The sequence below is a fragment of the Sciurus vulgaris genome (genome assembly GCF_902686455.1).
Source record: "Sciurus vulgaris genome assembly, chromosome: 3".
Taxonomy (NCBI): domain Eukaryota; kingdom Metazoa; phylum Chordata; class Mammalia; order Rodentia; family Sciuridae; genus Sciurus; species Sciurus vulgaris.
The window spans coordinates 63249864-63277516 of NC_136463.1; the positions used below are offsets into that span (position 1 = coordinate 63249864).

The 27653-nt window shown below is 38.3% G+C and overlaps 2 protein-coding genes across 13 annotated transcripts in view; one reads left to right on the forward strand and one right to left on the reverse strand.

Moving 5' to 3' along the window:
• The window catches only part of HIC1 (HIC ZBTB transcriptional repressor 1), a 242190-nt gene that overhangs the window by 179142 nt on the left and 35395 nt on the right, over window positions 1–27653 (reverse strand). For 6 of the 12 annotated variants that reach the window (XR_013762388.1, XR_013762389.1, XR_013762392.1 and 3 more), the window contains exons 2-3: window positions 18945–19047; window positions 16453–16654 (exon numbers count right to left, since the gene is read on the reverse strand). The gene's annotated coding sequence lies outside the window, so the exon portion shown is untranslated. Of the gene's footprint in view, window positions 1–16452; window positions 16655–18284; window positions 18362–18944; window positions 19048–27653 lie in introns of all 12 variants that reach the window. The other 6 variants (XR_013762391.1, XR_013762396.1, XR_013762398.1 and 3 more) reach the window with 3 other exon arrangements.
• The window catches only part of SMG6 (SMG6 nonsense mediated mRNA decay factor), a 234375-nt gene that overhangs the window by 176737 nt on the left and 29985 nt on the right, over window positions 1–27653 (forward strand).

A 27653-nucleotide genomic window follows, 5' to 3' on the forward strand; every position in this document is an offset into this window, starting at 1 on the left:
ATCTGTCTTTCCCTCTTTCTTCATAGATCCATCCTTTTTTATTTTTTGGATGTATGTCATCAGTACATTTTTTTCTTTCTTTTTTTAAAATATTTTTTAGATGTTGATAGACCTTTTTTAAATTTATTTATTTATTTATATGTGGTGCTGAGAATTGAACCCAGTGGCTCACACATGTGAGGCAAGCCCTTTACCACTGAGCCACAACCTCAGCCCCCATTTTTTTTCTTAATCCTTCAGAATGTGTGTATGTATCATTTACGAGAGTCCGGTATCTAATATTTTTTTTCTTTTAAAGTAAAATTTACGTCCAGTGACTACACATCTATTAAGTGTGCCTTTGCTAAATTCTAACAAAGATACTTACCTGGGTACACTGTGTACATTCATAAACTTACTGGAATATAGAATCTTTCCCCCTGTGCTGGGGATTGAATCCAGGACACGCTACTACTGAGCTGCAACTCCATCCCTTTTAAATTTTTTTTTTATCTTGCTGAGTTGCTCAGGCTGACCTCAAATTTGTGATCTTAGTCTCAGCTTTCCTAGTCGCTGGGATTACAGGCATGCACCACCTCACCTGGCCAGAATATAGAATCTTACATGCTCTCTTATCTCTAACTCCATCCCAAGAAGGAATCTGTATTCTGATTTTTTTCCATTATAGGTTAGATTTGTTTTATAACTTTGATAAAGGAAATCATATGATATATATAAACTTTTTTCCTTTTTAATTTGCAGTGCTAAGGATCAAACCCAGGGCCTTGTACACATTAGACAAACACTTTTACCACTGAGCTGCAACTCTATCCCTTTTAACGTTTTATTTTGAGACAGGGTCTCACTAAACTGTTGAGGCTGACTTTGAACTTGTGATCCTCCTGCCTCGACCTTCCAAGTCTCTGGGATTATAGGCATGTGCCACTGCACCCAGCTAGATTTCTCCTCCTCCTTCTTCCAGTTGCAGATGAACACAATACCTTTATTTTATTTATTTATTTTTTGTGGTGCTGAGGATTGAACCCCATGCCTCACATGTGCTAGGCAAGCGCTCTACCACCGAGCTACTAGCCCTAGATATCTTCTTAGTGAAAGGGCTATTGAGATCTTCTGCCTGTTTTCTTTAATTGGATTGTTTACTTTCTTATTGTGTGTTCTGGATACAAGTACTTTGTCAGATATGTATTTTGTAAATATTTTCACTCAGACTTTCTTATTTATTTTCTTGACAGTGTCTTTTGGTGAGCAAAAGTTTTTAATTGTAATAAAATAAAACTTACCATGTTTTTCTTTTTTGGATATTACTTTTTGAGAACTAAACCCTTAAGTTATAAAGCTGTTCTACTTGGTTTTCCTCTAAAAGCTATATTGTTTTAGCTTTTACATTTAGATCTATGATCCATTTCAAATTAATTTTGTATGTAGTAAGGATTTTTGCAAGGTAAGGATTGAGTTTTGACTTTTTTCCCCACGTGGTTATACTGTTACTCAAGCATGTGTGTTCAAAAGGCATTGTTTGCCTCCATTGAATTGCTTCAGTACTTCTGTCAAATATCGGATGAGCATTTGAGTGGAGCTCTCCTGTGCAATCTCTTCTTTTTCATTGATTTATTTTACAGTCCTTTTGACAAACAGTAAAATTATGATCGGAAGTGAGTTTATTTTATCTATCAGTTTGGAGAGAATTGACATCTTAACAGTATTCTACTTTAGAACATGGTATAGCTTTCCTTTTACTTAGGTCTTCTTTTAGAGGTTTTTGGCTTTTTGTTTCTTTGCTTTTTGGTTTGGGCGGTACAGGGATTGAACCTAGGTGCACTCTACCACTAAGCTACATCCCCAACACTTTTTTTGTTTTTTGTTTTGAGACAAGGTCTCACTAAGTTGCCCAAGCTGGTGTTCAATTTGCAATCCTCCTGCCTGTGCCTCCCTAGTTGCTGGGGTTGTAAGTACATGCCACTGTCCAGATGCAGTGGCACAGGCCTGTAATCTCTACAACTTGGGAGGCTGAGGCAGGAGGATCACAAATTCAAAACCAGCCTCAGCAATGGCAAGGTGCTAAGCAACTCAGTGAGACCCTGTCTCTGAATAAAATGCAAAATAGTGCAGGGGATGTGACTCAGTGGTTGAGTGCCCCTGGGTTCAATCCCCGTACCAAAAAAAAAAAAAAAAAAAAAAAAGTGTTACCCACCTTGCTGTAGTTTCCACTGTAGAGGTCTTATGCATTGTTGGTTAAGTTTATCCCTAAGTACTTTTCATGCCACTATATGTTTCTACATTTTACTTATCAATCTAGGCGTGTCGTTGTTTTTTTCATTTTAATTTTTGATTCTCTTTAACTTATGATGTTGAGTATTTTTTCCTTGCTTATTTGCCATATATATATCTAATTGATAAGGCATTTGCTCAGATATTTTGCCTTTGTGCATTTGCATGCACATCAGCATGCATTAGGGATTAAATCTTGGGGCTATAGCTCAGTGGCAGAGCACTTGCCTGGCACATGTGAGGCACTGTGTTTGATCCTTAGCACCACATAAAAATAAATAAATAAAATAAAGGCATACTGTCCGTCTGCAGCTACCCCCTGACCCCAAATCAAGGGCTTTTTGCATGCCGAGCTTATGTTCTACCACTAACCTATGCTTCAAGCCTCATACATTTTTAAGTTAGATTGTTTTCTTTTGGTACCCAGGGGTGCTTAACCACTGAGCCACATCCCTGGCCCCATTTTAATATTTTATTTAGAGACAGTGTCTTGCCAAGTTACTTAGGACTCTCTAAATTGCTGAGATTGGCTTTGATCCTCCTGCCTCAGCCTCCAGAGCCTCTGGGATTATAGGCATGTGCCACTGTACACAGTGGATTATTTTCTTATTGTTGAGTTGTTTTGTTTGGCGGGGGGCAGTACTGGGGACTGCCCAGTACTCAACCCCTGAGCCACATCCCCAGCCCTCTTTTGTATTTTATTTAGAGACAGGGTCTCACTAAGTTCTTTAGTGCCTCACTTTTGCTGAGGCTGGCTTTGAACTCAGAATCCCCCTACCTCAATCTCCCGAGCCACTGGGATTATAGGCTTGCACCATCGCACCCATCTCTTACCAAGTTTTAAGGGCCAACTGGGCTGTGAGTTCAAAACCAGCCTCAGGGAAAGCAAGGCACTAAGCAACTGAGTGAGACCCTGTCTGTAAATAAAATACAAAATAGGACTGGAGATGTGGCTCAGGGGTCGAGTGCCCCTGAGTTCACCCTGGTTACCCACCGCCCCCCCCCCCCAAAAAAAAAAACAAGCCTCTGATAGGTTTTTAAGTGTTAAAACAATCTTGCATTACTTAAATAAACTCTATTTGTTAGAGTAGATTTGTCAATATGTTGGTAAAAATCTTTGCAACCTTACCTTTGAGTTATTTTGACCTTATTAAATGATTTAGAAAGTGTAATCTTTTGGAAAGACTGTGTAAGAGTGGTGTTAATTTTTTCTTAAGTGATCAATAGAATTTACTCATAAGACCACATTGACTTGTTTCTGTAGGAAATTTTGATAATTAATTCAATTTAATATATATAGTTATTCATATATTGTTTCATCATATTACCCATTTTAAGTTTAAGCAACAGTTTGTGTAACTTCTAGTTTTCAAGAAATTTATATTTCATCTAAGCTGCCAAATTTTTAGGTATAAGGTGATTCATAACATGTCTTTACTATCAATTTTTAATGTTATCTTCATTATTTTATTTTTACTTTGAGTTTGCTGTTTTTAGCTTTTTTTTTTTTTTTTTCAGTGCTGGGGATTGAACCCAGGGCCTTGTGCTTGCAAGGCAAGCACTCTACCAACTGAGCTATCTCCCCAGCCCCTGTTTTTAGCTTTTTAGACTGAGAACCTTAGGTCATTTCTTATAGACTTTTCTAATAAATACACTTAAGGCTATAAATTTTCCTCTTACTTCTTTAACTCTGTTCCATACATTCTGATTTTTTTTAAATTATCATTCAACTTACAGATATCACTAATTTTTCATATAATATCTTCTTTGACACATTATCAGTGTGTTAACTTCCCAGTGTTGGAGATTTTCTGAGAATTTGTTATTGATTCCTATTTTAATTCAGTTGTGATCAGAAAACAATCTGCATAATTTCAGTCCTTTTAAAAGTATTTACTTAAAAGTAAGTACTTATTTTATAGCTCAACACATGTCTAACTTGAAAAAACATTCTGTGTGCACTTGAAAAATATGTGTGTTATAGTTGTCGAACGTAGAAGGGGTTTGGGGAGTTTTTTTGCGGGGGTTGGGTTTCCGCAGTTCTGGGGATTAAACACAGGGATGCTCTACCTCTGAGCTATATCCTTGTCTTAAAGCATCTGAGGCTTCTGATAAGACATTCAGATTGTTCTCTGTATGTAATGTGTCATTTTTCTCTGACTGCTTTCAAGATTTTCTCTGGGGCTGGGGAGATAGCTCAGTTGGTAGAGTGCTTGCCTTGCAAGCACAAGACCCTGGGTTCGATCCCCAGCACCGCAAAAAAAAAAAAAAAAAAAATTTCTCTGTAACTTTGGTTTTCAGTAGTTTGTTATGATGTGTCTCACATGATTTTCTTTGCATTATATTGCTTTTGGCTTTTTAGCTCTGGTTTTTTAATCTGTTATTTTTCTTTCACCAAATTTGGGGAAACTTTCAAACATTACTGAAGTTTTTTGTTTTGTTTTGTTTTTCCTGCTCCAATCTTTCTCTGTCTTGAATTCAGTTACATATAATGTTTAACCTTTTGCTTGGTCTGCCATTTATCTGAGGCTTTAATAATTTATTTTCCCCTGTGTTATTCAGATTAGATGATTTCTGTTATTCCAACTTCAGATTTAGTTACTTCACTGTCATGTTAATAGTCTGTTATGTCCATCTAAGGACTTTTTTTATTCCATTTAGGGTGTTTTTAGTTCTAGAAGTTCCATTTGGTTCTTTTTCATAATTTTTGTTTCTCTTCTAAGATTTCTTTTTTATTTTATTTCTTTTTTATCTTATTTTCTTCATTGACTATATTTATAGTAACTTTGATTATCTTGCTGTTAATTCTAATATTTGGGTCATTTCAGAATTGGACTCTACTTACTTTGTTCTTGAGGTACATCACATATTCCCTTTTCTTTATATATTGAAAGAATTTTGAATTTTATCCTGAAATTGTGAATGTTATGTTGTAGAAGCTTGGATTTTGTTTTATTCTTCCAGAGAGGATTGATGGTTTCATTTTAGTGGGATTTCAGTTGTACTAAGTCAGATATCCATTTTGTTTGTCTGTTTGTGTGACTGCACAAACTGTGCCCATATAATTCAGAAGTTTGGGCATTTTTTTATATACCAAATGTGGATTGTCCTCTCTCTGGCTCACTCCTTTCTGGGATTTCTTTCCTTCCTTTGCAGCAGCTTTGATTATACTGAACATTGTCCTGTGTTTCTTCAGGCAAGAGAGACTTTGAGTTTTCCAGAAGAGTTTTAGTTCTGTGACCTGCCCTCCTAAAATTTGGAAAGGAGCTAACTCTGTCCCCAGCTCCTTCTTCTGGTGTCATGTCCCTTTGTGAATCTACCTATGTTGATTTACTATCTAGTACCTTCAAGTATTTTGTTTATTATAATTTTACCCAGAGTTTATCATTGTTATCTGAAGGAAATTTGGACCATTAGGAGCTTATTTATTTTAAGCAAAACTCCTTCACTGAACAACAGGAATTTGTACACATTAACATTAGCACTGTTTCTATTATTTAGAGTTTTGGGATCTGTTTTCTAGAGCCATAACATATTCTTTTGAATATTCTTAGGGATGATAAATCTTTAGACTTTTAAATCTAGCTTTGATTTTTTTTTTTAAATAGCCAGAATAACTGTTGGAGTAAAGACTAGTAAATATACTTTTCAGTGAACAATAAATATAGTAAGTTGTTATTCCATTTGAGAGCTAAAAATAAAATGGGTTTGCCAGACTCATTGGTACAAATCTGTAATTCCAACTGAGGCAGGAGAATTGCAGGTTCAAGGTCAGCCTGGGAAATTTAACAAGACCCTGACTCAAAATAAAAACACAAAGAGGACTGGGAATATAGCTCAGTGGTAGAGTGCTTGCCTATCATGCACAAACCCTTAGGTTCAATCCCAGTACCACCAAATAAATAAAATGGGTATTTGAAGTAATGATACACTAATAGCTAATAAACTGATATTGAAAATCTTGAGGAATTCTACAATTGAGTTTGTAACTCAGGGTCATGCACTTTCATAGCATGCACAAGGCCTTGGGTCCTATCCATAGTACCACAGGGGTTAAAAAAAAAAAAAAATAGAAAGAAAAGAAAAATAAATTGCAAACTGGGCATAGTGGTGCTTGCTTATAATCCCAGTAACTCTGGAGGCTAAAATAGGAGGATTGCAAGTTTGAGGCCAGTGTTGATGACTTATCCCGCCTCTATCTCAAAATTTAAAAGAAAAAAAAAAACTTTAGCTCAGTGGTAAAATTGGGTTGAATCCCCAACACCAAAAAAAGAAAAAAGAAGTTTCAGCAAAAGAGGAATTATCAGGTGCTTCTGAGCATAACATTTGTATATCTTCTTAGTGAATTACCTTGTCCTGTACCTTTACCTTTTTCTTTTTTTTTTCCTTTCTCCCCTACAGTGCTGGTCATTTACTCTATCACTGAGCTACATTCCCAACTCTGCCCATTTTTTTTAATGATTTGATAACATTTTTTAAATTTGTTCTAGTTTTAGTTAATACATGACAGTAGAATGTATTTGACACACCATACATAAATGGAGTATAACTATTCTTTCTTCTGGTTGTACATGATGTAGAATCGTATCAGTCATGTAATCTTGTATGCACATAGGGTAATAATGTCTGATTTATTCTACTAGTCTTCCTACCCCCATACCCCATTCCTTTATTCCCCTTTGTCTAATCCATAGTACCTCTGTTCTTCCCTACCCCCCCCCAACCTTATTGTGAATTCACATCTGCATATCAGAGAAAAACATTTAGCCTTTGGTTCTTCAGCATTGGCTTATTTCGCTTAGCATGATATTCTCCATCTCCATCCATTTATCAGCAAATACCATAATTTCATTCTTCTTTAAGGCTGAGTAATATTCCATCATGTACATATACCACACTTTCTTTATCCATTCATCTGTTGAAGGGCATTTGGGTTGGTTCCATAGTTTAGCTGTTTTGAGTTTAGCTGCTATAAAAATTGATGTGGCTACATCAATGTAGTATGCCGATTTTAAGTTCTTTGGATATAAACTGATGAGTGGGATAGCTGGTTCAAATGGTAGTTCCATTCTAAGTTTTCTGAGGAATCTTCATATTTCTGAAGATTCCCATTTTTAATTAAAATTTAATTAAATTTAATTAAAATTTAATTAAAATTTTTAGGGCCTTGATACTAAGGATTTTAATTCTTTTCAGTCATTTATATTGGAAGCATTTTATACAATTTACTTCCATTATCTATGGAATTTTCTCAAGCAAATTAAAATTTTTGTAGTTAAATCTTTCCGTTTTTCCCTCTGTTTTTATCTGTAGAAAAGTTTTCCTAACCTCAAATAAGATGTTTTCTTCTTATTGTTTTACTTTTTGAAAAATTATTGGGGACTGGGGATATAGGTCAGAAGTAGATTGCTTAACTGGTATGTCCTAGGCCCTGGGTTTGATGTCCAGAACAGTTGGGGGTCCGGGGGCGGGGGTATAAAGGAGAGAGAAAGAAAATTATTACTAAATCTTTCATCTGGAATTTATTTTGCTATACAGTGTGTGGTAGAAATCTAACCTAATTTTTTTCAAAATAGTTTTAAAATGATCTTGGCATCATCTGTTGATTTATTTAGTCTGTTCACATTTAACTTAAACTTTACCACATATGAACATGTATACATTATGCTATAATCTGAGTACACTGACACATGCTAATCTCTTTACAGGATTTTTTTTTGTGGTTGGGGATACTAGGGGAGGTATATCAGAAGTATTTTATACAGTTTACCTTCCATTATCTATGAAATTTTCTCAGAGATTAAAATTTTGTGTACTTAAATCTTCCTTTTTTTCCTTTGGAAGGGGTTCATCCATGCTAGGCAAGCACTCTACCACTAAGCAGTATCTCCAGCCCTTTTTATTTTTTTATTTTGGATAGGGTCCTGCTGAGTCGCTTAGGCTGATTCCAAACTTTAGATCCTCCTCACCACAGCCTCCAGAGTAGCTAGGATTACAGGTGTACACTGTGCTGGAGCTATAGTATGCTGACTTTAGAAATAGGAAGCAGCTTTTCTTTTTCTGTGACCTGGAAAATAAATATTGCTTGGACTCTCTTATGCCCCACCTTTAGTCTATTAGCACTCTTATCACTGCCTTTGAAATATATCTGGACTTCAGTTGTTGAACCATATCCATCTCACCATCCTAGTCTAAAATGTTATTTTTTCCTGCCTGTAGCTTTTCAGTACCCTTTTTTGATTTCCATCTTTGCCTCCCCTTCAGTTTAATCCCAACACTGCAGCCAGAATGATGTTTTAAGATATAAATTGGAATGTTTAACATCTTTTCTTCAAACCCTTCCAGAGAATTTCTCTGTCATTCAGGGGAAAAAAAAAAAAAAAATCCTGCCATGGCTTACTTCCTTTCTGATACCATCTACCACTATTCACTTATTCCTGTCTAACCCAACTGGCCTATTCATTCTTCAGCCATGCCAAATAACTCATGCTGCTGGGCCTTTGCACTTCTGTTTATCCTATTTATTATTACCCCACTGCATTAGTTTCTGACTTACATGAGATCCCTATTTAGGGGGGCAACCTTATCAGAGAGTTATTTCCCACATATATAAATGAGCATCCGAATAAGGTGCTGTGAAACACACCTGTAATCCCAACTAGTGTGGAGGCTGAGGCAGGAGAATCACAAACTCTGCAAGTTAAAAAGACCCTATCACAAAAATAAAAAATAGGACTGGACAGGGCATGGTGGCACACACCTATAATCCCAGCAACTTGGGAGGCTGATGCAGGAGGATCACAAGTTCAAGACCAGCCTCACTAATTTAGCAAGGCCATAAAGACCCTGTCTCAAAATAAAAAATGGCTGGTGATATAATTCAGTGGTTAAGTGCCCCTGAGTTCAATCCCCAGCACCACCCAAAAAAATAAAAAACAGTACCCTGGCCCCAGATATACTGTCTTCTCTTATTATGCATTTTTTTCTTAGCACTTACCATCACTGACGGTTGATTTTTGGTTTTATTTTTATTTATATATTCACTTATTTATCGTGGGACTGGAGGTTGAATCCAGGGCCTAGAGCATGATAGGCAAGCACTCTACCACTGTTTTACTTATTTATTTTTCCTCTACTAGCATGTTAATTTGTTTTTATTTACTGTTCTAATCCCTAGTGTTTAGAACAGTTTCTAGGGCATAGACTCCTCCCCTACCACTAATAAATACTCATTGAATGAATATATAAATCATTTGAAGGAACTCACCTGTAAAGATGTCTCAGCCTGTAGTACTTTTGGATAAACTTTTTTTCTTTCTTTCTTGTTTTTTGTTTTTGTTTTTGTTTTTGTTTTTGTTTTGTTTTGTTTTGTTTTGTTTTGAGGGACTGCAGATTTTTTACTTATTGTGTTGGATTTTTAGTCAGGATTGTTAAAATATAATATAAATATATAGAATAAATAATTCACCAGTTGGCTGGGTACAGTTGTGCATGCTTGTAATCTGTGACCTAGAAGACTGAGGCAAGAGGATCAACAGTTCAAGGCCAGCCTCAGCAATTTAGCAAGACCCTGTCTCAAAATAAAAACGGGCTGGTGATGTGACTTAGTGACTAAGCACCCCTATGCTCAATCCCTGCTACCAGATTAATTAATTACTTAATTAATTCACCAATTGGATAAAATTTGACAAAAATATGCAATAGTATAAACACCTCCACAGTAATGCTGGAGAGCATTTCCAGTTTCATTAACTTATCCAGAAAATCATCCATTTTTCTAAAATTATTTTTGGATTGGGGGTACTGAGCTACATCCCAGCCCTTTTTATTTTTTGTTTTGAGACAGGGTCTTGCTAAGTTACTAAGACTGGCCATGAACTTGAAATCCTCCTGCCTCAGCTTCCTGAGTCTCTGGGATTACAGATGTGTAACACCATGCCCAGCACTATGGGAAATTTTTTTTTTTTTTAATTACAACTTAATAATCTTTTCTTCTTAAGTTTCATTGATTTTAAGAATGTATGTTTGTACCATTCAAAATTGAATACATAACTACTAAGTCATTATTAATTACACTATTCTTATTGTCTGAATTACTATTTTGACCTGCTCGATATGTTAAAGTGGTATTGGTCCACAACTGCACTTGTGTTTTTGTGTTTCCTCCTTGTATCTCAGGGGTTTTTGCTTTGTACATTTTCTTTTCATTTCATTCTTGCCTTGTATCCTATTTGGGTTTTTGCTTTGTTTTTTTGTCTTTGCCTGACAGATTTTTGCCTATCCCCTACTCCCTTCTTCTTCTTCTTCTTCTTCTCCTTCTCCTCCTTCTCCTTCTCCTTCTCCTTTTAATCTCATTGTTTTAAGACAGTCTCTTCTAAACAGTATTTATACAATGCATTTAAAATTTTTTTACTGAAATGAAATTTATCTAACAAAATTAATCATTGAAAGCAAACAATTCAAGGGAACGTAGAACATTCATGATATGCAACCATCACCTCTGTGCCTATTTCATTTTAATTCTTCATCGTAATTTGTAAAATAAAATACTTTTAATTATTTTCTCTACTTATTTTAGTCTCTTATTTTAGTTAGGATAATGTTTAATTGCAAGAAACAAAATCCTAAAGTAACAATAAGTTAAGGTAGAGATAAGATTTCCCTCTCAAGTGGAAGAAGCCCAGGTTTTCTGACTTGGCACTGTGTGGTATCAAAATGAGCCTTGTTCATTTTGTTGCTCTGCTGTACATGGCTTTCATTTTCAGTGAGAAAGAGACCTCTTCTTTTAAGCTCCTGTCCTGGGGGTTCATGTCCATTTCTGACTGCATTCTGTTGGCCAGAATTGAGTCATGTGGCCCAATCTAGCTTTAGTAAATACTGGTAAATATTTTTATTCTAAAAAGCCATGTGAACAGTTAAAACTCAGGATGTTCCATTACAGATGAAGAGGAGAGCAGATAATGGGAAACAACTAGCAATTTCTGCCACACCGCCTCATGTACAGATGCAGCACTTGCAGCTTACTCCTTTTACCACCCCAAATTCCTAACTTTTACAGTGTCAATGAGATTTTAGTAATAATAGTAACCATTAGTTTCTAGTATACCAGTATTAATCTTCATAATAACCCCTACTTGGGATAAATATTGTTATTATCCCCATTTTTCAGAAAGATCAAGCACCTTATTTAATGTCAGACATCCATCAATTCAAACCCATGCCACAGTACCCAGATGAATACATTATGAATCATTAAATATTTTACAGTATGTATCTTTTCTTTGAAGAATAATTTCTGACAATTGGACTGTTTTAGAATCCTATTAATATCACTTATATACAATTATCTTCCTGCTTTTTGCCAGTTATATTTTTGTTTTGCAGTATAGGGTTGAGCCCAGGGGTACTCTACCATTGATTTACATTCCTAGCCCTTTTTTATTTTTCATTTTGAGGTGGGATCTAGCTGAGTTGTAGAGACTGACCTCAAACTTGACCTCTTTCTGCTTAGCCTCCTGAATTGGCTGGGATTACAAGAGTGCACCACAACCCCTGACCTTGCCATATCTTTTTTTAATACAGTATATTCACTTTTGTTCTTTGGAATTTTGTTGTTTTGTTTTTAATTTTTTAAATGTTGAGATTTTGAAATGTAGAACAAAGTAAAGAGAATAGTATAACAAATCACTGTGTAGATTGAGCAGGTATTTTTGCCAATTATTTTTCAATTTTTTTTAATCGATTCAATCATTTTCTTGTCTCCTGCCATACTTTTGTTTCTGAAGATTTTTAATCAAGTCTCATTCATTATATGAAATATACTGTAGGAGATATTTCTAAATTTTAAGTATTTTATATTAAGTATAACCTACATACCATTATACATTTCTAAATTAATAATTTGTTAATATTACAGGGTTCACTTCAAATTCCCCAGATCATCCCCAAAAGGCTATTTCACAGTTTATGAAAAGGAAGATCTAAACACACTTCATACTTTTTGGATTTCATAGATATGTCTCTTACTGCTCCTTTGATATTTAACAGTTTCCCTATCTCCCTTTTTTTATGCTGTTTGTTAAGACTTTTTAAATGTTCTCTATTGTTTACTAATAAGTTATTCTGCTGGCGTACATGTTGAAGGATTTATATTTTTGTCTGAAAGAAAAATGTGTATTATCTTTCTAAGTCTTTGCTAATCTGAGAATGTCTGTTTTTTGCCCTACTCAATGAATGGCTTCTAGTGTTGGGACAAAAATGTCTGAGGCCAAATATATTTGTACATGATGTTTATTATTTTTTAAAATATTTTTAGCTGTAGTTGGAGACAATATATTTATTTTTTATGTGGTGCTGAGAATCGAACTCAGTGCCTCACACATGCTAGGCAAACACTCTACCACTAGGCCAAACCCCAGCCCATGATGTTTATTTTTTAAAAATGGTAGCAGGGTTTTTTGTTTTCATTATTCTTGGAAATCAAGATATGTCTGAGTCACGAATGGCAGATGTCTGATAAGTGTAGGTGTGCTTTTCATTTTGTGCCAAAGATTACTAAGTGATCATGGCACTCTCCATTGAAGACAAATGAAGACTCTGATGACTTCAAAAAAAGAAACAGAACAAAAAACAAGAACACTATTTTGCCATTCCTAATGAAGGTATTGGTTTCTTAGCATGACTATTCAGACTTTAAATCTTTCTCCCCCACCCCCTTTCTTGCTCATTTTTTAAAAATTATTGTTCTTTTCCTGTCAGTTCTCATCATTCTGGAATAACTTGAAAGATTCAAGTTGTGTGTCCACATTTTTATTTATTTTTATTTTTTATTTATTGATTTTGTTGGTACTGGGGATCAAACGCAGGGGTACTCAACCACTGAGCCACATCCCCTGCCCTGTTTTGCATTTTCTTTAGAAACAGGGTCCCTCTGAGTTGCTTAGTGCCTCACCTTTGCTGAGGCTGGCTTTGAACTCGAGATTCTCCTGCCTCAGCCTCCCAAGCCACTGAGATTGCAGACATGAGCCACTGCGCTTGGCAAACAACACATTTTAAATATTTTCCCGTGTTTTTATCTGTATTTTTTCCTCTGATTGTAGAAGAGGCTCCATAAGTCATCTATTTCACTAATTCAGATTTCTATTCTTTTAATTGGGGGTGGGTATTGTTTTCAGTTTTCTTTACTGCTGCTTACTGCATTTTCTGTCATTTCTCCTGGTTGTTTTTCTCTATATGACTGCCTAATCTAATTTGAAATTTCATTTACTTGATTCTTACTTTGTTTTATTGAGGCTTAGTAATATGCATTAGTGTTAAGTTTCAGCTCAGTTAATTTGATTGTTTGATTGAGGAGGGGTCTCCTTCTGTTGCCCAGTAAGACTCAAGTGAGCCTCCTGCCTCAGCCTCCTCAGTAGCTGAGACTACAGACACACACCACCTCACCCAGATGCTTAGTCTTTTTGTGTTCTATTTAAGAAATGTTTGCTTGTCAGGAAAATAGTCTATGTTTTCTTCAAGAGGTTATATTACCTTTCATGTTTAGGTTTATGGTCCATCTCACATGGACCTTATATAAGGCATTAATGTAAGTTAATTTTTTACATATAGATATCTAATTGATCCAGCACCATTTATTAAAAGATCAGTTTTCCCCTCAAAACCACAATGTTGCCTTGTCATCATCAGTCAGGTGGTTATGTATATTTGGCTCTCTTTCTAGACTCTGTTCTGCTCTAGTGGTTTATCTGTTTTTGTGCCATTGCTGTGAAATCTTATTAAAGTTTCCAAAATTTGGACTTATTTTTTCAATGACTCTTCTAGAAATACGTTTACCGATTCCTTAGATTGGTACCCTTCTGTTCAACTGTAATGTCTTTTATTTATTTGGTGTTTTGTTTTATCTATACTTGTTTTGAGAGTATAGATGGTTCTTAAGATTTTTCAGTACAGATAAAGGGAAAGAGGAATGTTTGATTTACACTGTTGGGGTTAAACTCTTCTAAAATAGGAGTATAGAGAAGCAGCTAGGGCTAGATGTAACTATAGCTAAACCCAGTGTTTATCGCAGTGGACCAAGTTTCTCAATTTAGTGTTCCTATTCTGTTTTTTACCTCTTGTTAGAAGCCAGCCAGGGCTAGGGTTGTAGCTCAGTGGTAGAGTGCCTAGCATGTGAGGTCCTGGGTTCAGTCCCCCGCACCACAAAAAGAAAAAAAAAAAAAGTAGTAATAGCAGCAGTAGCATTCAATCTCAGCATTGTCTTCCTTCTAACCACCCACATTAATTGTAAACCAGCAGACCATCAGCCCGGGTGAAACCCAGGTGTGCCCTTCTAACTGTATTCCCATGTACCTTGACTCTTGGCCTAGTTGTTCCATGATAAGGGTATTATTAGTGGGGCACTGCTGCTAAGCTATGGTCTCCGCTCTTATCAAGCCCACAAAGGGTAGAAAATCAGTTGTCTTTTTCCTCACTCCAGTCCCCTCTATAGTTTATCTTGCATAAAATTCCTCAAAGTTTCTGGCATGTACTTGCCTTTTTCTTCAGTCATTTCACAAGAAAACTGGAAGGTTAGATGAATTAGTTAGAAACATGCATTTAAAATTCTTCTAATTAGAGATTGGTGGTAGTTTTTAAAAAATTTATTTCTAACCTTTCAAGTTGAATACTTTGAAAGTCATTGTTCATTTTATCAAGGTGGACATTGTACTTAGAATTTGTTTTGCATGGGTTTGTTACTTCATAACAAGTAGCTCTGCTAGTCTCCTATAAAACCCACACAACCTGAATATGAGTGAGAATCACAGCTCAAAGGTCCATTAAGAGAAAGATGAAGACAGTAACAAATATCCAGAATGAAGTAGGAGCGATTACTTTGATACTCATGAGTTTCAGATGATCTGCCTATGTGCCTTCATTTGATAAGAATGCCACATGGCTCCCTTAGCAGCTGTGTAAGAGAAACTGACCCTGGGATTAGGGATAACCCAAGGAACCCTTTGAGAATTTTGTGTGCTTGGGGAACCAAAGCTATTTCCCAGGCCAGCTTGTCTATGGCCCAGCTGGGAGCAGGGACTGTTTTCTATATTCTTTTTAACTCTAGTGCAGGTCATAATTCTCAGCAATTGATAAGTAAAATAGAGTACACATTTAGATATTTGGGACTCTTTATTCCTTTGTGTTTTGCTTTTTAGTATAGCTAAACATTTATTTAGCTATAAGCTTTATTCTCAACTTCAGTGAAAAAAAGTTTTTCAATTTTTATTTTGTAGTGTAAATATAAAAACCCAAAACAGACCCCCCATTGACATTTTTTGAAGAGAAAAGCAATAATAGGAAATTTAACTTCATAGTTAAAAATCTAAGCCTCAATTGTAAAGATTTCTCCTTTCCTCAAGAATTAGGCCTGATCAAGGTTCATACCCACCAGTATGGAGTGGAAGAGGGTAAATCACAACTAAAGACCTTGGCACTTCTGTAAGAAATTTAAATAACAGGCAGACATATAGAGATTCATAACAAGTAATTGGTGCCAGCTAAACCACAGAGAAGATACTGTATTTGTGGTCCAGGGACGTTTAAATATTTGTGGTCAAACTTAAAATTCAACATAAAACTCTCATTTGTGATGGAAGCTCTCCAGAAACTGCATGGAGGGCGTGCAAGCTGCATAAACTCTCAAAGGCCTCTTCTCTCACTGAATTGAGCTAGAAAAGCCAGTTCTCCTTCCTTCACACTGTGTAATCGACAGTGTGTAGACTCCTGGCACTCCAGTTACCCACCCAGGAAACTGCTTTGTGGCTCACTGCTTCATGTCTGATCAAATGTCACCTCATCTAAGATCCTTTCTCTATCCACCTTATATAAAATAACAATACTTTTTCTCACCTTGGTACTCTGTCCATCTTACTCTGCTTTATTTTTTTCCCAGTGCTTCCCACCACTGTCTGATTCTCTGTCTCACAGGAATTTTAGGCTCCTGAGAGCAGGAACATTGTTTTAGTCTTTGCTGAATTTCTTGTGCCTTTCATAGGGCCTGCCATACCATAGCAGATGCTTAATAATTATTTATTGAATACATTCAGTGGGACACCTTAAAATGTTTGGGGAAGTATGATCTTGGGAGAAAAGAAAGGCCTTTTCTAGGTAACATGCAGACTAGATAGATGCACATACGTATATACATACTTGTCACATGCTTTTGTGACACAGATGCAGCCCCTTTTGTTCAGTCTTTTGTCCTTCGAGACCCTGCCTGACTAAGGAATATGTGTTTGCTGACCACTCCCAGGCTTGTTAAACTTGAGTGTGACTGATGGACTTAGGTCATCTTCAGGGGTTTTATCGTCTCTGCTCTCCTTGCTGCCTTTACCAGGTCTTCCTGACAGTTCTGCCAACACAGAGAAATGTATTACAATAAACATGTTAGGTTTTCTGGATCAGTTCCTAAAGTTAATTGTTGATAATCCTTAGCATTTGTTATAAAACGTGCTTTAGAAATGATGGCACTAATCTGCATGATGTGCTATTAAATGGGGGGGGGCATAGCATAGCAACATTCATAGAAATATAAAAGATAAAAAGCTCATAAGTTAATCACATATGAAAATATGTGCATAAATATCTCTGAAGTATGTCCTAGAAACTCTTTCAGGCTGGAGAACAGAGGGTCTAGAAACCAGAGGTGATTGAGGTGATTTTGTTTTTAAAATTCAACCTTTTGTGTGCCATTTGTTTGTATCATGTGCTGTATTTTAAACCACACAGTACTATGCAGCCTTAGTTTGGCCCAGCACTTGAAGCTAGGGTGCCACTGTATCATGAGTATCTCTCAGATGAGATGCTCTCATTGAACTTCTTTACTGATTTGTTAGTAGCATGAGTGACTTATCCTAAATAAAAGAATTCAATAACAACTTTTAGTTCTGTGTTTCATTAAAAAAAGTTGAGCCAGGTGTAATAGAACATACCTATAATCCCAGCAACTCAGGAGACTGAGACAGGAGGATCACAAGTTCAAGGCCAGCCTCAGCAACTTAGTGAGGCCCGAAGCAGCTTAGTGAGACATTGCCTCAACATAAAAAAGAAGGGCTTGGGATGTAGTTCAATGGCTAAGCGCCCCTGGGTTCAACCCCTGTTACCAAAAAGAAAGTTCAACAAGATGTATTCCATGCTTGTATAATTTTGTCAGTATAGATTCTTCTGTCATGTATAGCTACAAAGAATAAAAAGAAAAAAAGTTGAAGGCCAGCCTGAGCAACTTAGCAAGACTCTGTCTAAATAAAGAATGGGGGAATGTAGCTCAGTGTCAGAGCACTTGCCGAGCATGTGTATGAGCTGGGTTAGTGAAAAAAAAAAAAAAAAAAAAATAGTAATCCTGGTCCTGGGAGTATAACTCAGTGATAGGACGGCTTGCCTACTATGCTCAAGACCTTGGGTTTGAGCCCCAGTGAAAGAGAGAGAGAGAGGGACATACACAACAGTTGAGATTGCATGTAGGTTTCCCTAGTACAAGCTGGTACAGAGTTTTATCCTCTTTCTTCTGTCATCAGAATACAGCACTGAAACTATACTTTAGCATAGTTTATAACTATTTGACTATCCTTTTAGGTTTGTGCTTCAAAAGTAGATTAAACACCATTCATAGTTGGTATCTTTTAAGCCTGTTCTTAGTCTTATTTGGAAAGGGTTAATAAATAACAAAAAATAGAGCTTGGCATGTAGCTCAGTGATAGAACACATGCCTATCATGTAGGTTCAACCACCAGCATCACACACAAAAAAAGAAAACTTATATGTATATAAATTAACAGCAGCTTAACTCTAATGCCATTTTGCCAGAATGATCTGCAGAAAAATATATCTCCCTGTTCTAGATATAAATCCTAGTTTTCATTATGCTCTGTACTAATCAGAAGAAAACTCCAGATAATTCCTTTAGTCTGTAAAATGAGAATGATAAGATTTCAGTAAAGATTAAATGAAATAAAATAAGCATAGCTAGGTGTGATGGTGTATACCTGCAATCCCAGTAATTTGAGGGTCTGAGACAGGAGGATCTTAAATTCAAGGCCAACCTCCACAACTTAGCTGGATCCTGTCTCAAAATAAAAAATAAAGACCAGGGATGTAGCTCACAGGTAGAGCATCCCTGTGCTTAATCCCCATTACTGCAAAAACTAATAGTACTAGCAATAAGAAAAATAAATAAATATGCCTAGACTTTTAAGAAGAAGTCTCTCTCATTGGGCACAATGGTGCACGCCTATAATCCCAGCAACTCGGGAGGCTGAAACAAGAGAATCACAAGTTCAGAGCCAGACTCAGCAACTTATGGAGGCCCTAAGCAACTTAGCAAAACCGTGTCTCAAAATAAAAAATAAAAAGAACTGGGGATGTAGCTTAGGGGTAAGTGCCCCTGGGTTCCATCTCTGGTGCCAAAAAAGTCTCTCTCAGTATATGTTTTCATAGTAAGGGGAGGGAACTGTTAAGAGGACTCCAAAGAGGTATAATCCAGTCACACATCACATTCCTGTACATCTTCCCAGATCATTCTGCAGTTTCTGTTGTTTTCTATAATTCCTACACATTCCCTCAAATTTTCCACCATTCTCATTTCTATCCTTCCAGCTGTTGCTTTTATCTTGTGCTTTTCGATGTCAAAAACCTACTAGATTTACCTTGTAGGCTAAGATTTAGGTCCAGCAAGAAATCAGGCAGGATTCATATAGCTTTGCAGAAGGCAGGGTAGGTGTGCTACAGTCAGATTCTCACAGTATTCTCCTAGAAACAGAAACCCACAAGTGAGCCCTTGAAGGAAAATAACAGAACACTACTTTGGAAATAAAACCATACTGTCCTGGATGTCTCAGCCCTTCCCATGCTGGCCTCCTTTCGGCACCATTCCTTTCTGCCGTCCCACCCCACTCTCGGCCCTGGCACACAGTTCCATGAACATGCCACCTGCCTTCTCTCTCTGGCCCTATCCTTTGGCTGCACAGTTTATTTTTTCCACATCCTCACCCTCTTCCAGCTCCAAGTTAAATAACCCTCACAGATGGCTTGTTCCAGCAGAGCTGTTTAAGAACACAGGACAGTGAACTGGTGTTCAGAAGGAGCTGCCAAAGACCAAGACTGCCCTTGCTCCAATGGCTCAAGACAACTTTGTCATCAGCTTCGTGGAAGTCCTTGAACAGCAAGCAGAAGGCTAGCAGGTGGGGGTGGAGGGATGTCTCTTTAATACTGTAAACCTCTAGCAGCTAGCAACTAGTTAGTTCTCACTTAGATTTACAAGTCAGAACCTGGAGCTGGATATATTGCCTACTCCATTTTCCACAGAAGACAACGAGAGCACTTTGTAGTTGGCAGTTCTCCCCCACTTTTTTATAGCATGGAAACCCAACAGGAAATGGCAGTCCCATTTGTGTTTGGGCTCGTGGTTTAAGTCCTTGCTGAACCTCTTTGTGACCTCCTGAGAGGTCTAGATCTCTGCCCTGCCTGACCTGAAGGGTAGTATTCCCAGCTGTCAGCACGCCCTTGGGAAGAGGGGGAACTTCAGATGCCTACTGGAAATCCTGCAGAGACAAGACCCAGAATTTCACTCTTCCTTTCCTGTCAGCAAGGACAAGGAGGTTTCCTGCCTGCCTTGTCATCAGCTTTGGAACACTTTCCTCCTACACCCTCCTGTGTATGCAGTGGTCTATAAGATTTGCCTTTTCGTTTTCCCAGCACCCTCCTTCTCCGGTGGGCCTGGTTAATTTTGCCCTCATGACAGCCTTTTCCTTGTCCTCAGTTACTCTTGTGAGACTTGAGACTTCTCTGGTCAGTACCTCCCTCTCATTCCCTTCCTTTTTGCTCTTCCTTAAGTGCAGCCTTTGTAGATTTCTCTGAGGTCTCCAAGGGAGGGCAGTATGTGCCATTTACTGCTATAGAAGTCTCTACCTCAGTAAGCAGAGTTCCCTTGAGGGACTGCCTCCCTTTCTCTGATAAAGGGCATATTGGCAGCTTCTCTGCTTAAACTCTGGCATAGTAGAGCAGGGTACAATGGCATGTGCAGAGTGGTCTGGCCAGACAAAGGGAAGTTAACTCTCAGTCTAGAGAACAGACAGTTATTAAGAAGCTTCCCCTGGAAAGAGAAAGGAATGAGAAGTGAAGGGAAAATTTCTATGGCAGGGAAGTGTTCCCTGAGAACTCAGTCAGAAATCAGCATCTCCTCTCTAAGCCTGGCCTTTCCACTTTTCCACTGAGAAGTTAATTTGGGGGGCGGGGGCAGGAGAGATGCCGACTATTGTTCTCTCTTCTCTTCCATCATATCTTGCTCTAAGATCAAGGGTTGACTGATGAACAAGACACACTGTTGCTTGAATACTGAGTTTCTGGGATTGATAGATTTGTAGAGCCTTTGGGCACCAGGTAGCAGGAGGAAGCTTTGATTTCTGTTTTCCTGTACCCATGCCCTCTGGTGAACTCTGTTCTTTACAGTGCATCCAGGGTAAGTTCAGGACTGTGTAGCACAGAGAACTTTCAAGGGACATTCATACATAGGTCTTAACTGAGCATTCATCAGTGATTATTTTCATAATATTTATTCAAATCATTGACTGATCAGTAGAGGTCTTATCCATATTGCATCCAGGGGAATGAAATAAATCTGAATGAGAGAACTTCTTTTAGGGCATGTACCCTGATAAATTTTGTTTTTAGAATTAAGTATATCATTTAATAAGGTTCTTTTTTCCCATGTAGCAGCTTGTTTATGTTTTTTATTGTGAAAAATACTGTTCCCTGATAAAATTTTAATTTCAGTATTTCTGCTCTTGTCTGTAGCTTAGCCAAGCACCCAGTTTGTGTTCATCTAAATGCAAGGTGATCGCAGTTGTTTATTTTGTCCTGGATATCTTTGGGCCACTGCTGAGCCAAAGCAAGTGCAGTATCCTTTAAGAAGGGCTTAAAGTAGGTCCCTTTCTCCCATGGTACCCTATGCTCTCTGCAAAAGTACCACAACCTTCCTGAGAGGCCGGCTAGCATAAAGGACTGAACAAAGACTGAGTTCAAATCCCAGCTTCATCACTGACAAAATGTTCATTTTCTCTGCATTTCAGTTTCCTCTTCCGCTTTCTGTCTCACAGGATTACTGTGATAATCAAGTGAAATAGCTTAATGCCTAGCAACTATCATTCATATACACCACAGCCACCAAGAAGCTGTGACCAATGAAAATTGCAGAGGAAGTGAATTGCTGACTTGCTCTACTTGCCACTGCCCTGAGCTTCTCAGTGAGCTTCTTGCAGGCTCATGAGTTTTTGTTTCTAGCATTGTCCTGCCCTGAATTTGTTCAGTATTCTTTTCACTTGTGAGGACTTCTTTCTTGATAAATTCCCAAGAGCTTCAGCATGTCTGTGTGGTGATTGTACTAGAAGGCAAACCTCTATACTGCCACAGAGGTTCCTGGCAGACTGGTCTCAAGAGATTGTGCCTTATCTATTTGCATTTGGCTCTTCTTAAGGAGCCCCTTCAGACTTCAGATCTGGTGGGAAATTAGCCAAAATGAGTGTCCTTAGTCTCCTGTGGGGTTCACAGGTTTGGCTTGTACTGTCTAAGTGGTCCAGAGGGAGTTGTGAAGTGTTGGAGACAGCCATGGGAAAGAAACAGCTCACACAAGATCACGGTGCATAAGCCAGCAGCTCCCCTCTGCGTGCTGGAGCAGGCTCAGTGAGGCCGCTGACAGGAGTCTCCAGAACACTAAACAGGTGATTAAAACATCAGAATAAGTCTTTCCAAGCCTTACAGAAAGCCAAAAACTTAGTTTGGACACCAACAGAAATTTTCCGCTCTGGAGCCTTATACTCTGGTCCGCTGTTTCTTCCTCTGCTCTGTGGCCAGAGAGGAGCTCTTCGCTAATGATTCCATCAAACCCTCCAAATCTTCCTGAGTAGCTTATCATATGAGAAGAACCTGTACCACCCATCTTTTTCCAATCATCGGAATTCTCTTTAGCCTCTCACTGTTGTTTCAGATTTTGAATCTTCAACCCTTCCAAAAAGGACAAGTCTAGCTCTTGGCACTCGTCCCCAATGACAGCTGAGCTCCAGCATCAAGCTCAGTGACAGAACTCTTTCCATTCTTTCCAAGGTGACTGCCTAGAATCATAGAGACCTTTAACAATGAAAAGTTGAGCGGTCCCACTTTTTTGTATTTAACCAAAAGATTTGAAATCGGTTTATTGAAGAGGTATCTTCACTACTGTGTTCATTGCAGCATTATTCACATTAGCCAAGTTAAATAATCAACCAAAACAGATGAAGGGATAAAGAAAATGTTGTATACATATATAATGGAAGAAAATTCTGTTCCTTGCTGTCACATGGATGGAATTGGAGAATTTTTAAGTGAAATAGCCAGACACAGAAATAAAAATACCACATATTCTCATTTATATGTGGAACCTAAAACAATTGAATTAATAGAAGCAGAGAGTAGAATGGTGGTTGTCAGAGGCTGGAGACTAAGGGGAATGGGGCTGGAGTCAAAGGGTACAAAGTCTCAGGCATGAAGAATAAGGCATTTTAGGGGTTATGTTTATGACCTGTTGCACTGCATGGTGAATATAGTTAATACAAGTAGTGTATGTTTCAAAATTACAAAGAGTATATTTTGCCAGGTTCAGTGAAACACACCTGTAGTCCCAGCAACTTGTGAGTCTGAGTCAGGAGGATCACAAGTTCAAAGCCAACCTGGGCTACTCAGTGAGACCCTGTCTCAAAATAAAATATAAAAAGATCTGGGAGTGTAGCTCCGTAATATACCACCCCTGGGTTCAATTCCCAGAACCCTCCCCCAGAAAAAAAGAAGGTCCATTTCAGACGTTCTGACACAAAAAATAAGAATTTGAGGTGATGGATGTTAGCTTGATTGAATCACATTGCATTTGTAAATCATAACATTACTTTGTAACTCATAAATATATATAATTATAAATGATCAATTTACAGTACTTTTTATTTTGTAGTGATTCCTTTTAGTTACACATGATGGTAGAATCCATTTTGACATAATTATAAAAGCATGGAATATGTCTTGTTCTAATTCAGTCCCCACTACCTTTCCTTCCCCTTCCCTTTCCCCACCCCTGCTCCTTTCCCTCTATTGATCTTTCTGCCATTTACCTATAGTTAGTTTTTTTAATTAATTGATTGTGGATGTATATGATGGTGAGCTTCACTGTGGTATATTCATATATATGCATAGGAAAGTTATGTCAGATTCATTCCACTGTCTTTCCTTTTCCCACCCCATGTCCCTTCCCTCGCCCTTTGTGTACTCCACTGAACTTCTGTTTTCCCTGCCCCCTTTACTAGGGGTTAACTTTCACATATCAGAGAAAACATTCACCCTTTGGTTTGGGGGGATTGGCTAATTTTAAATCCTTTGGATATATATATCAAGGAGTGGGATACTTGGGTCAAATGGTGGTTCCATTCCTACTTTTTTGAGGAATCTCCATACTGCTCTCCAGAGTGGTTGCACCAATTTGCAGTCCCACCAGCAATGGATGAGTGTGCCTTTTTCCCCACATCCTCACCAACATTCATTGTTACTTGTATTCTTGATAATTGCTATTCTGACTGGAGTGAGATGAAATCTCAGTGTAGTTTTAATTTGCATTTCTCTTAATTGCGAGAGATGTTGAACATTTTTTTCATATATTTATTGACCATTTCTATTTCTTCTTCTCAGAAATGTCTGTTTAGTTCCTGTGCCCATTTATTGATTGGGTAATTTAAAAAAAAGAAATGGATGGATATCTTCAGAATCATCAGCACTTTTATAGACAAGGTTCAGTAATTTGTCTAAGATCATACAAGTTAGGAGCTCAAGAGGGATGTAGCTCAGTGGTAACACTCAAGACCCTGAGTTCCATCCCCAGTACCAAAAAAAAAAAAAAACATCTTATCAGAGGAGCTCTGAAGAGCATTAAGGTGCACCTCATGTGGAGGTATCTTGCCCTAAGGCAATAGCTCCCTGTTAAGATAAGCCAAGACATGCCCAGAACTTGGCTTCTTTTGATGTCTTATTTCAAATTTGAAATTCTATAGGCAGCCCTCCAAACAGAACACCTATCCCTTAGTGAGGCTGAATCTCCTTGAGAAGCAGCATCTAGGAGAAGTAGCATCTCTGAATCTGCCCAGAGGGCTGTTTTGCACAACTTCAGGGAACATAGTTCACATAGTATACAGTGTGACTGTCATCTCTCCATGATGTCCTCTGGAATTGTCCTAAGGCTGCCATCTGCCTGCCATGATCAGCCCATCCATGTTGTGCAACAAGTACCCATAGTGGGTGTTAGATACTATAGGTAGGTTTTGCTTAAATACATTAACACACACAGTACCTGCCTTCAAGAATCTTACTTAGGAGAATTGCATATTAATGGGAAAAAAGATATTGAGAAGCATAACTGATCAAGTTAGGGGTGACTTGAACAAGAGAGGAAGTACCTTCTCAGACAAATTTAGGATCCAAAGAGTTCTTGATAGCTGGGTGCGGTAATTCATACTAAGGCTGTAATCTCAGTGACTCGGAAGGCTGAAGAGGAGGATTGCAAGTTTGAGACCAGTCTCAGCAACCTACCAAGGCCCTAAGCAACTTCAGTGATACCCTGTCTCAAAGTGAAAATTTTAAAAAAATTAAAAAGGGCTGGGAATGTAACTCAGTTGTTCAGTCAGTTGTTAAGCACCCCTGGGTTCAATCCTCAGTACAGGGGGAAAAAAAAAAGTTCTTGATAGGCTGCAATGGTATATGACAAGACAAGGTCAAAGAACAAATGTAAAATATTACCCTTGTCCAAAAAGTCAGCCACACCTACAATGAGCATATAGCACATTTAAATGGATTTCTTGCAGGATGGAGAGATCCTGCAAGAGACCTTTGGGAATAGTTAATGGAGCACTTGCACTCATCATTTGGGGGGAAGACAATTTAGCCACACATGTAAAAACAATTGAGGGTTTATTGATTAGAAGCTTATAATTTGTCAGTTGTGCAAGATGGCAAACAGCAAAAGTAATGCCATTTAGTCTGCCCATAGAATTCAAGTATTCAGAGCAAGGGAAGAGGTGTTCCACCCTGTTCTCTGCTGACAGGTCACATGTGGGCACATTCTCACTTTAGGAGACTTGTTAGTCTTAGTGAAAGAATAGAAACTTGAGGAGACAGTTGAGTGAGGAGTAGTGAGAAATGGGACTTTTTAGCTTAGAGAAGATATGAATAGCAAATCTCAAGTAATTTGAGGCAAGTCAGGTAGAAGCAGCATTAGAGTTTATATGGGGCCCCAGGGAACAAAATTAGAAGCATTAGGAGGCACGTTTTTGGATTTGAAAAAGAAACATTTCTACCACTTAGAAGAGTCCAAAAGTGGAATGGGCTCCTATTGGGAAATGAAGCCTATTATAGAATCAAAACAGTAACAGAGCATGTGGTAACACATGCCTGTAATCCCAGCAACTCATGAGGCTGAGGCAGGAGGATTGCAAGTTTGAGCCTGGGCAACTGAGCAAGACCCTGTCTCAAAATAAAATTAAGAAAAAATAAGGACTGGGAATGTAGCTTAGAGGCAGAGCACTCCTGTGTTTAGTCTTTTAAAAAAAAAAAAAAAAAAAAATCTGATAAAAAAATTACTTAGTATACCCCAGGGTCTTGAATCTTATCTGCCTGAATTATTCAAAAGAGTATTAGATCACTGGTAGATGTTCTTTTGCCAGGCTGTGGCTATGGCTCAGTGGTAAAGCACTTGCCTAGCAAATTCAAAGCCCTGGGTTCCCCAGCATGCAAAAAAAAGAAGAAGAAGAAGAAGAAGAAGAATCTGTTCTCTTGAGGGTTAGAATGATTAAGACTCCTTCCACCTAGAGCAAGACAGCTCATATCATCATATCATGGCATATAAATAATATAGATGTTGAGAACTGTTAATGGGGTCAAAGGAGATAAACAAAGTGTAGGCCTACCCCCTGGATGCTGAATGGACAATCTGGAGTTGTCAAGTTTCTATGGACTCCTTCACTGGATTGAAAGTCCTGAGAAGTAAAAGACCGTGTCAATCTTGTTCTGTTTTGTATACCCAGCATGTCTAACATAGTCCCTGTCACATGGTAGGTCCTTTGGAAAGATTCGTGGATGGCAATCTGGTAGGATAGACAAAGGCTAACTGGTTTCTTAAAAAGAAAGACTTTCTGTCAAGCTTAAAGGTGAGGGAATGAATTGATTGCATAAAAGCAAAGTTACTGTAGGCTGGGGGCATCATCTGTAAAGTTTGAGGTTCCAGAGGAAGCAAATGGCCTGCAGGGGAATAGCAGACAGGGTTACCTGGGGCCTTGAGTCAAGGGTTAAGAAATAATAGTCAGCAGTGCAGTGGTGACCTGTGGGGAGGTCCTGGGGGTGGGGAGCATAGGGGGAGGGTGGCTGCACAGAGCATGGAAAGCATTGAGAGAGATCAGGATTTGGGATTCATGTGAGCAAGACTGAGCCCAAGGCAAGGCTCCATCCTGACATCCTCAGGACCCATCAGCCTGAGAAGCAGCATGCATGGTCTCTGAGGAGGAGCTTTTCTTCTCCTGTGTCTGTCTTTTCCTTCTCCCTTTAGGGAAAAGGAGTGAGAATTCTGCCTTCCTGAGTGCTCTAGGTAATGGGGGCGGTGGGCATGTATTTCTCTCCTGATACAGGGCATCTTTTGATCTAGAGTAATCTTTTGAGAGCATATGCCTGCCCCTACAGAAACAAGGACTTTGTACTGATCTCTGCTAAATCCCCAGGTTCAGAACAGTACCTCATACACATAGTAGGCACTTAGAAAATACTTGCTGAATTGAATATTGACTAAGTATGTTGATTGCTACAGATGTCTCAGAATAGGTACTCTCTCCCTGCACAGAATAAATAAAACTAGGAACAAATTTGGTGAAGAAGCCTGGACACAAACCTAAGGGGTGGCTTTCTAGGCCTGGCTGTCTGGAAGACAAATAAGAATGTGGCTCAGAGTGACTAGAGCCAGAGTGAGATTCAGTGTTCCTGGCCCAGAAGTAACTGGCAATGTTGGAAACAGGCTCGTATGTGGATATTTGCAGACTTAGACAGAGGACTTTCATCCCCAGGGGCTGAGCTTGTAGCCTCCCCTGCTGGTTCAGTAAGTGAGGGCCCCAGCGCCTATGTTCCAGGTTTCATAGCAGCTGAAGCCAGCCAGACCTGAAAGGCTTGTGTTGGCAGTGCCAGTATCCGCACCAGCCCCTGCCAATGTGTGTGGCTGCTCTCAGTGCACTCTGCAAGGAAAGCAGGATTGGACTGCAGCCCGAGCTACTGCTGCCTATAGCTTGCTCTCTGTGACACCCTTGCTGTTG